This window comes from Musca domestica, unplaced genomic scaffold, assembly GCF_030504385.1.
Source record: "Musca domestica strain aabys unplaced genomic scaffold, Musca_domestica.polishedcontigs.V.1.1 72, whole genome shotgun sequence".
NCBI classification, from domain to species: Eukaryota; Metazoa; Arthropoda; class Insecta; order Diptera; family Muscidae; genus Musca; species Musca domestica.
Genome location: NW_026712388.1, coordinates 3,074,391 through 3,081,412, shown reverse-complemented (window position 1 = coordinate 3,081,412; position 7,022 = coordinate 3,074,391).

Genomic DNA, 7,022 nt, shown 5'->3' with positions numbered 1-7,022 from the left:
TACAGGCAATGTGAAAACGGCAGTTCCCTGTGTTCCCGGCAGTGGGAAAATAATGTTTAAGAGTCAGACAAAAAAGCTGCAAGAAAATATATATTTTGTGTGAACATAAATAACACACCTTGAATTTTGTTTCGTTGCATTCCCACTCGTATATTACCATCTCACTAAACAAATATCAACATGACTTATCAATCCTCAGTGAATAAATAGCGGGAAAAAGAAGAAGCAGTAACAGAAACTACAATCGGCTATTGCAAAATAATTCGCTACATAAAATTGGAAATATTTAAGTGCAAAGTTAGAAAATATTATTAAAATGATATGCATTTCATTGACCAATAGTTATATTAAAGAATATGTTAAGATATATGTAAAAATCAACGAAATTCTAAAAGAAATTTAATAAATAAAATCATTCAGTTGTGATAATTGTGGCAGTTGCTCTAGTATGTTTGTGTAAGTAGGGGAATGTGAATGCAAGTGTAATGAAATCATGGAAATTTTAAAGGCGATCATGTGAAAAATTAGAATTATGAAGCTTGTTTCAAAGAGTGAAAATGTCAAGCAACACTGTCCCAACAACCAGTCCCATTGTGATTTAACGCAACACGTCAAAATCTCATCCAAAAACTATTTGCGGCCAAAGAATTTTTAATTGGCAAAAAGTGAAATTCGTTCAAGTGTGAAAATAATGTCATTCAATTTAACTTAAATATTGCTGTCTGCATCAATTTTACTAACAAATATATCTATGATTGTCAAAATGTTTTTATTACATTTCATTCCTATTTATATTTGATGTCTATATAACGTCCAACGATTAGGCGTTACATTAGTTACAATACCAACAAGCAAAAAACGATAATGGCTATCAATCTTCTGTGAATAACAAGCGGGCAGAAGAAGCAGTAACAAACATAACAATCGCTTGCTGCAAAATCATTCGCAGACATAAAATTGAAAATATTTCAGTGTAAAGTGAGAAAATATTTTTTTAAAAAGAATATATTTTGTTGGCAAATGATAATATTTAAGAATATTAAAAAATTTATACAACAATCAACAAAATTCAAAGAGAAATTTAATGAAGAAAATCATTCAGTTGTGATGGTGTAACCATGGTACAATGAATTCAAGGTAGGGCAGAACTACCATATGATTTAATTTTTTTTATTTTTCTGGCTTAATATGTCAACTTCATTTGCTTATGTGTGTGTGTCTTCTTTTCAATAATAAAAAAAATGTTCAGAAAATATTCAAATTCGGGTGTTTTCAAAATGCTTATTGCAACGAATGCATCGACAAAATCTACAGTTTTTGTCTCGAAATAAACCATAAGAGATATATAGAACATGATATTGAAAAGAAATTTTGACCATTCATTCAGTTTTCGCGGTTTTAAATTATTTATTCAAAATCAATGCAACAAGTTGTTTGCTTTTTTATTGTTTTGATAGTAATTCTGACATTACAAGCCAAACAGGTAGACCTCTATACTTGCAATTTTTTCAAAGTTGACCTACCTTCTCTTCATTGTACCATGGGTGTAACAGTGGTACGTGTGTGGTCTTAAGGGAATGTGAATGTATGAAATCATTGGAATTTTTTTTTTGATCATTGACCAATAGTTATGTGAAAATGTAATTAAAAAGGGGAAGCTTGTTTCACAAAAGTGACAATATTAGAAAACGCCAATGTATAGCAGTTCTTCTTCTATGATAATATTAACCCCAATTATGGAAAAGTTGTAATTTTATACAACAAACAAAAGAACTAAAAGAAGAAAATTGGTTGAAAAAGAAAATGATATTATTCCAAAAATAATTGTGACAAAAGAATTTAAAGGAGAAATTTTAAGTGAAAACTGTTTAAGAACATAAATATGTGATTCAATCTAAGTTCGTATTGCTGCACGCAACCATTTCTCGAATTAATAAATTTCTGCCACACAAACAAAAAAGTTTTTATTGCGTTTCATTTCCATTTATATTTGATGACCGTATAACGTCCAACGACTTCGCTTTACTTTAGTAACAACACCAAAAAGTCCACTTAATCATGGGCCATCAATGCACTGTGAATAACAGGCGGGTAGAAGAAGCAGTAACAGACACAACAATCACTTGTTGCAAAGTCATTCGCAGACATAAAATTGGAAATATTTCAGTGCCAAGTGAGAAAATATTATTAAATATTATTGCATTTCATTAGCAGAGTGTTATATTTAACAGTGTCGTAAAAGTTTATACAAAATTCAAAGAAATGCTAAAAGAAATTTGATTGTTTTGTATCCGTGTGACAGTGGCTCCTGTATTACGTGTTTGTGCGGATAAGTGAATAAAAATCTAATTAAATAGTTAGAAAGTAAATTGTAATCGAATAAAATTGGTAAATTTTAATAAAAACGCGAAGTTTGTTTGACAAAATAAGTAAATAGTTAATCAGTGTATTGTGCCTGCCCCTTTGCATTTATCTTGCTTAATCTTGCCTGCCGCCATCTTCCACCTCGGTAAGTAAGTATGTATGTACATATCGTTGAATATTCTAATAATAACTGCAAACCTGTGTGATTAACGGGTTTCCAGTCTTATTATTTATGTTCAAAATAGAACATAGCAATGATAATAATTACAATTGGGTGTTCCATATTTGTTTACATAAATTTAGGGTTGCCGCTCTTTTCAGATAAAGTAAATGTAGTTGGCATGTGGCATGATTTTAAAAGCATTATTTCTAATTTTTCCAAAATTTACCATAATTGAATTAAAAAAACTTTGCATCGTATTTTGTTTTTCACCAACCCTAGTTGAATTAAGAAAAACTTTAAATCGCATTGTATGAAATATTAATTTTTTCAATAAAATTGTCCTTCTGAGTACTTTACCCCCTTGAAAAGTATTGTTTATATGAGTTATATCCCCCATGTAACGGTTCCACCCCATATTCGGTATTTTGATGATTTTAGCTACATTTTTCAATGCAATTGTCTAAAAATTCATACTAGAAGTATAGACCACATGCACCGGTAACACCCGATACTCAATATTTTGACGATTTTAGGAACATTATTCACCGGAGTTGTTTCAAAGTTCGTATTTAGTACTACAACCTATGACAAAAATTGTGTATGAAGGCCCACGTCTTTGTATAACCTCTATATAACAGTACCTCTCAATATTCGGTATTTTGATGATTTTACCGACATTATTCACCGGAGTAGTTTCAAATTTCATATTTAGAGTTCGTAATTGAATTACAAACAATTGTCTATGCAGATCCTTCGTATAGGCAACATACGTCAGTACCTCCCTATATTCGGTATTTTGACGATTTTAGGTACAACATTCACATATCTATGCAGGTACTGGTCTTCGTATAGCTCCGATATAACGGTACCTCCCTATAATTGGTATTTTGATGATTTTAGGTGCATTATTCACCGGATTTTTTTCAAGTTTCGTATTTGAATATTGTAATGACTTATGAAAAAGGCTATATTCGGTATTTTTATGATTTTAACAAAATTTTTAACGGATTTTATTTTTATGAAAAATTCAAAATAGTTCCAGTTCAAAGTTCGGATCTGCCGAATTTACTGATGTTTTTACTTGTTGGGAGTAGGTTTGGAAGAATTGCGAACCTGAAGCCACAAATCAGTAGAAAATAAATCTCAAACAACAAAGTTATCTAAAATCGGGATTACCGAAGAAATAAAATTAAATAGACTGTTTAATAAAATTGTTCGTAAAAATGAGTTGTATAGGAAAAAAGGTATTTTAATGGGGTAAATATAAAAATTTCTACGGGAAACTCACTTTTTAAATTTTACACACGCGAATGAGGAACCAGACTTCATAGCTCCTACACAAAACAAAATAGTGAATAGTAAATTTCTTATGTAACTCCCACTCTTTGACCAATCCCGCTCGCGATCTGTGCCCTGTTTCTGTGTAACAAATATTAATATATCCACCGTTAATGCGGAATACATTTTACAATTTTGGAACAAAGCTATATTTTCCTATATTCCCCGAAGATTTCATTTATATTTTGGGTTAATTTCTTAATTTTAAAATCGCAAAATAAAGAAAATCAATTGTACATGGTTTAAAAATTCTTTTTGGCACAATAAGAATATGCTACAGAGTTGCATTTTTCCATTTCCTTCGAAGTTAAAATACCTTCTTGTGACATGAGTACCACTGATGGTATTATTTCAAATTAATTCCTACATCAACGACATCTAGTTTTGAGATACTTATGTTTTTGAGACAAAAAATGTTTTTGAGACACAAAAAATTTCAATTGGTTCGAGTCTTTGCTGTATTAAACAGAAAACAGGGTTCCATATACCGCAGCAGGGTGGGTATTCATGGATTTGGTTAATATTGTAGAAAACTGATGGCATATTCAATAGAATGTTAAGAGTGACTTTTGCCTCTAGATGTCTCTTAGTAAGGTGTCGAGTTCAATATACTTGGTGTCCTGTCTATCTACTCAACCTCCAATCACTCGAATATAATTTATTTTAATTTTTCTTTATTAATACTTAACTGTTTGTAAATATGGCGATGTCTTATTTTTTAACATTTTAATTGTATCAAAGCATTGATTTGAGTTTTTAATGTGTAATATTTTTGACATGCGTAGTTTCTTCTTATCCGACGAAAAACGATATGAATGATATATGCTGAATCATTTTTTTTTTAATGGTGTGCGGAGATAGATTTTCGAAGTCTGTTCATTTAAATCTTCTAATTAAATTATCTGTCAACGAAAAACTAAATTCAATATTGATTCCAAAAATTCTTTCTTTTCAAATATTACATCAACACACATACCCCCATCCGGTTCTTATCACTTAAAACATTCACTGCTGATCACTTCCAGCCAGTTGCTGCAAACAACCCCCCACTCCTTGTTATCATTGCATTCACACTCATTCAAATAGAAATTTGTTTTTCAAAATTTTCCCCAAAGTCTATTAAAATTTGTTGTACATGCAAACGATTATCAAGCGACTAATGTCAAATGTCAACTTACATTAAATACCCTATTTATGATCATTTAATTTGTTTTGAAAGACATCAAAATATGAAATACTTCTAATCATTAAAATTAGACGGAGAAGTTTTTGGGGGTTAGTTGCATTAGTGGTGCGTTGGAAAATTAAGTTGTTATCAGTGAGCGTATTATTACAGCGGCAGCGTTCTGGGTTATGGAATTGAAATGAAGATGTCATAATGAGATGTGTATTAAGAAAATAATTAAAATGATGAAACAATAGAATGATCTACACCAAAAGATAATATAAGAGATATGTTTAATTGTGGATTTCTTATTATTTTTATACACTCCACCATAGTTCCGTTTGTAACACCTCAAAATATACATTTTTGACCTCACAAAGTATATATATTTTTGATCAGCATTAAATTCTATATCGATTTAGCAACGTCCGTCCGTATGTGGAAATCACTCTAGCTTCCGAACGAAATGAAGTAAGTTGATAAAAAATTACTCAAATGTGTATTATGTCTGCAGGACATTTGGTATTGAAAATGGTATGCGGTATTTTGATAATTTTAGCGACATTATTTACCAGAATTGTTTCAAAACTGATATTTGAAGTTCGTAATGGATGCTACAGCCTAAGACAGTAAATAGATCATGTAGGTCCACGTCTTCGTATAGCCCCCATATAACCCCGATATTCGGTATTTTGATGATTTTAAAGACACTATTTACCGGAACTATTTCAAATTTGGTATTTGAAGTTCGTAATGAATACTACAGCCTATGACAGAAAATTGTCTGTACAGGTCCAAGTCTTCGTATAGCCCCCATATAACCGTACCCCCGATATTCGTTATTTTGATGATTTTAGCGACATTATGTACCGGAATTATTTCAAATTTGTATTTGAAGTTCGGAATGGATACTGCAGCCTATGTCAGAAAATTATCTGTGCAGGTCCACGTTTTATAACCCCCAAGGTACCTCCCTATATTCGGTATTTTGAGGATTTTAGTTACATTATAAACAGATTTTTTCAAGTTTCGCATTTGAATATTGTAATAGCTTATGACAAAAGTTGCAGGTCCACGTCGTCGTATAGACCCTAATATACGGCTACATTCGGTGTTTTTAAGATCTTAAGAGGATTTTTAAAGGATTTTATTTTTTTGAAAATTTCCAAATTTGTACCAAATGGTGGAGGATATACAAAGTTCGGCCCGGCCTTAACGCTTTTTTACTTGATTTTTTTTTTAAATTTTAAAAGAAAATAATTTTTGAAAGACATCTGATCTATAAACGGGCCATGAAGGCTATAAATGTGGATTTCTTTCATGGACCATCTACGCAATAAATATGGGTTTTTATACCCTACAACACAACGTGTTGAGCCAAAGTTTGTAACACCTCTAAATATTGGTCATAGACCCACGATGTTATAAATGGATCTTTCTATCTCGCCAAGCTGAGTCGATCTAGCTACGTGTGTCCATCCTCCCGTCTGTTCATGTTAATTTCTAATCACGCAATTGTGGTCCGATCCTCACAAATTTTGCATGGAGGTAGGGTAAGGGTCAGAATGGAAGCATATTGTTGTTGATTTTCTAGTAGCTGTACAGGTTGCAATCCGCACGGTATTTCGCATGAGATTAGAGGGTAGGACAAGATAGACGCCTAGCATTTTGGATAGCTTTTGAATAATATTTGGCGGATAAAATGGACCACAACTTTTGTGTGAATTTTGTTGCATACCAGCACGACGGTGGTCGTAAATATGCCAATACTAAAAACAAAGGAAACATTTTGGACATTTTAGACTGTATGCCGTAATTTCAAAATATAGACCAAAATGGGTTTCGGTCCTATCACATGTTATCACATAGCCATTATTTAAAAAAATCGAACAAAATGAGTTTGGAATCACATGGTCGGCACCGCACCAATATGGTATTTGCTTACTTGTTTAAGAATATTTTTCAAGGGCCATCAAAGCTATAAATGTGGAT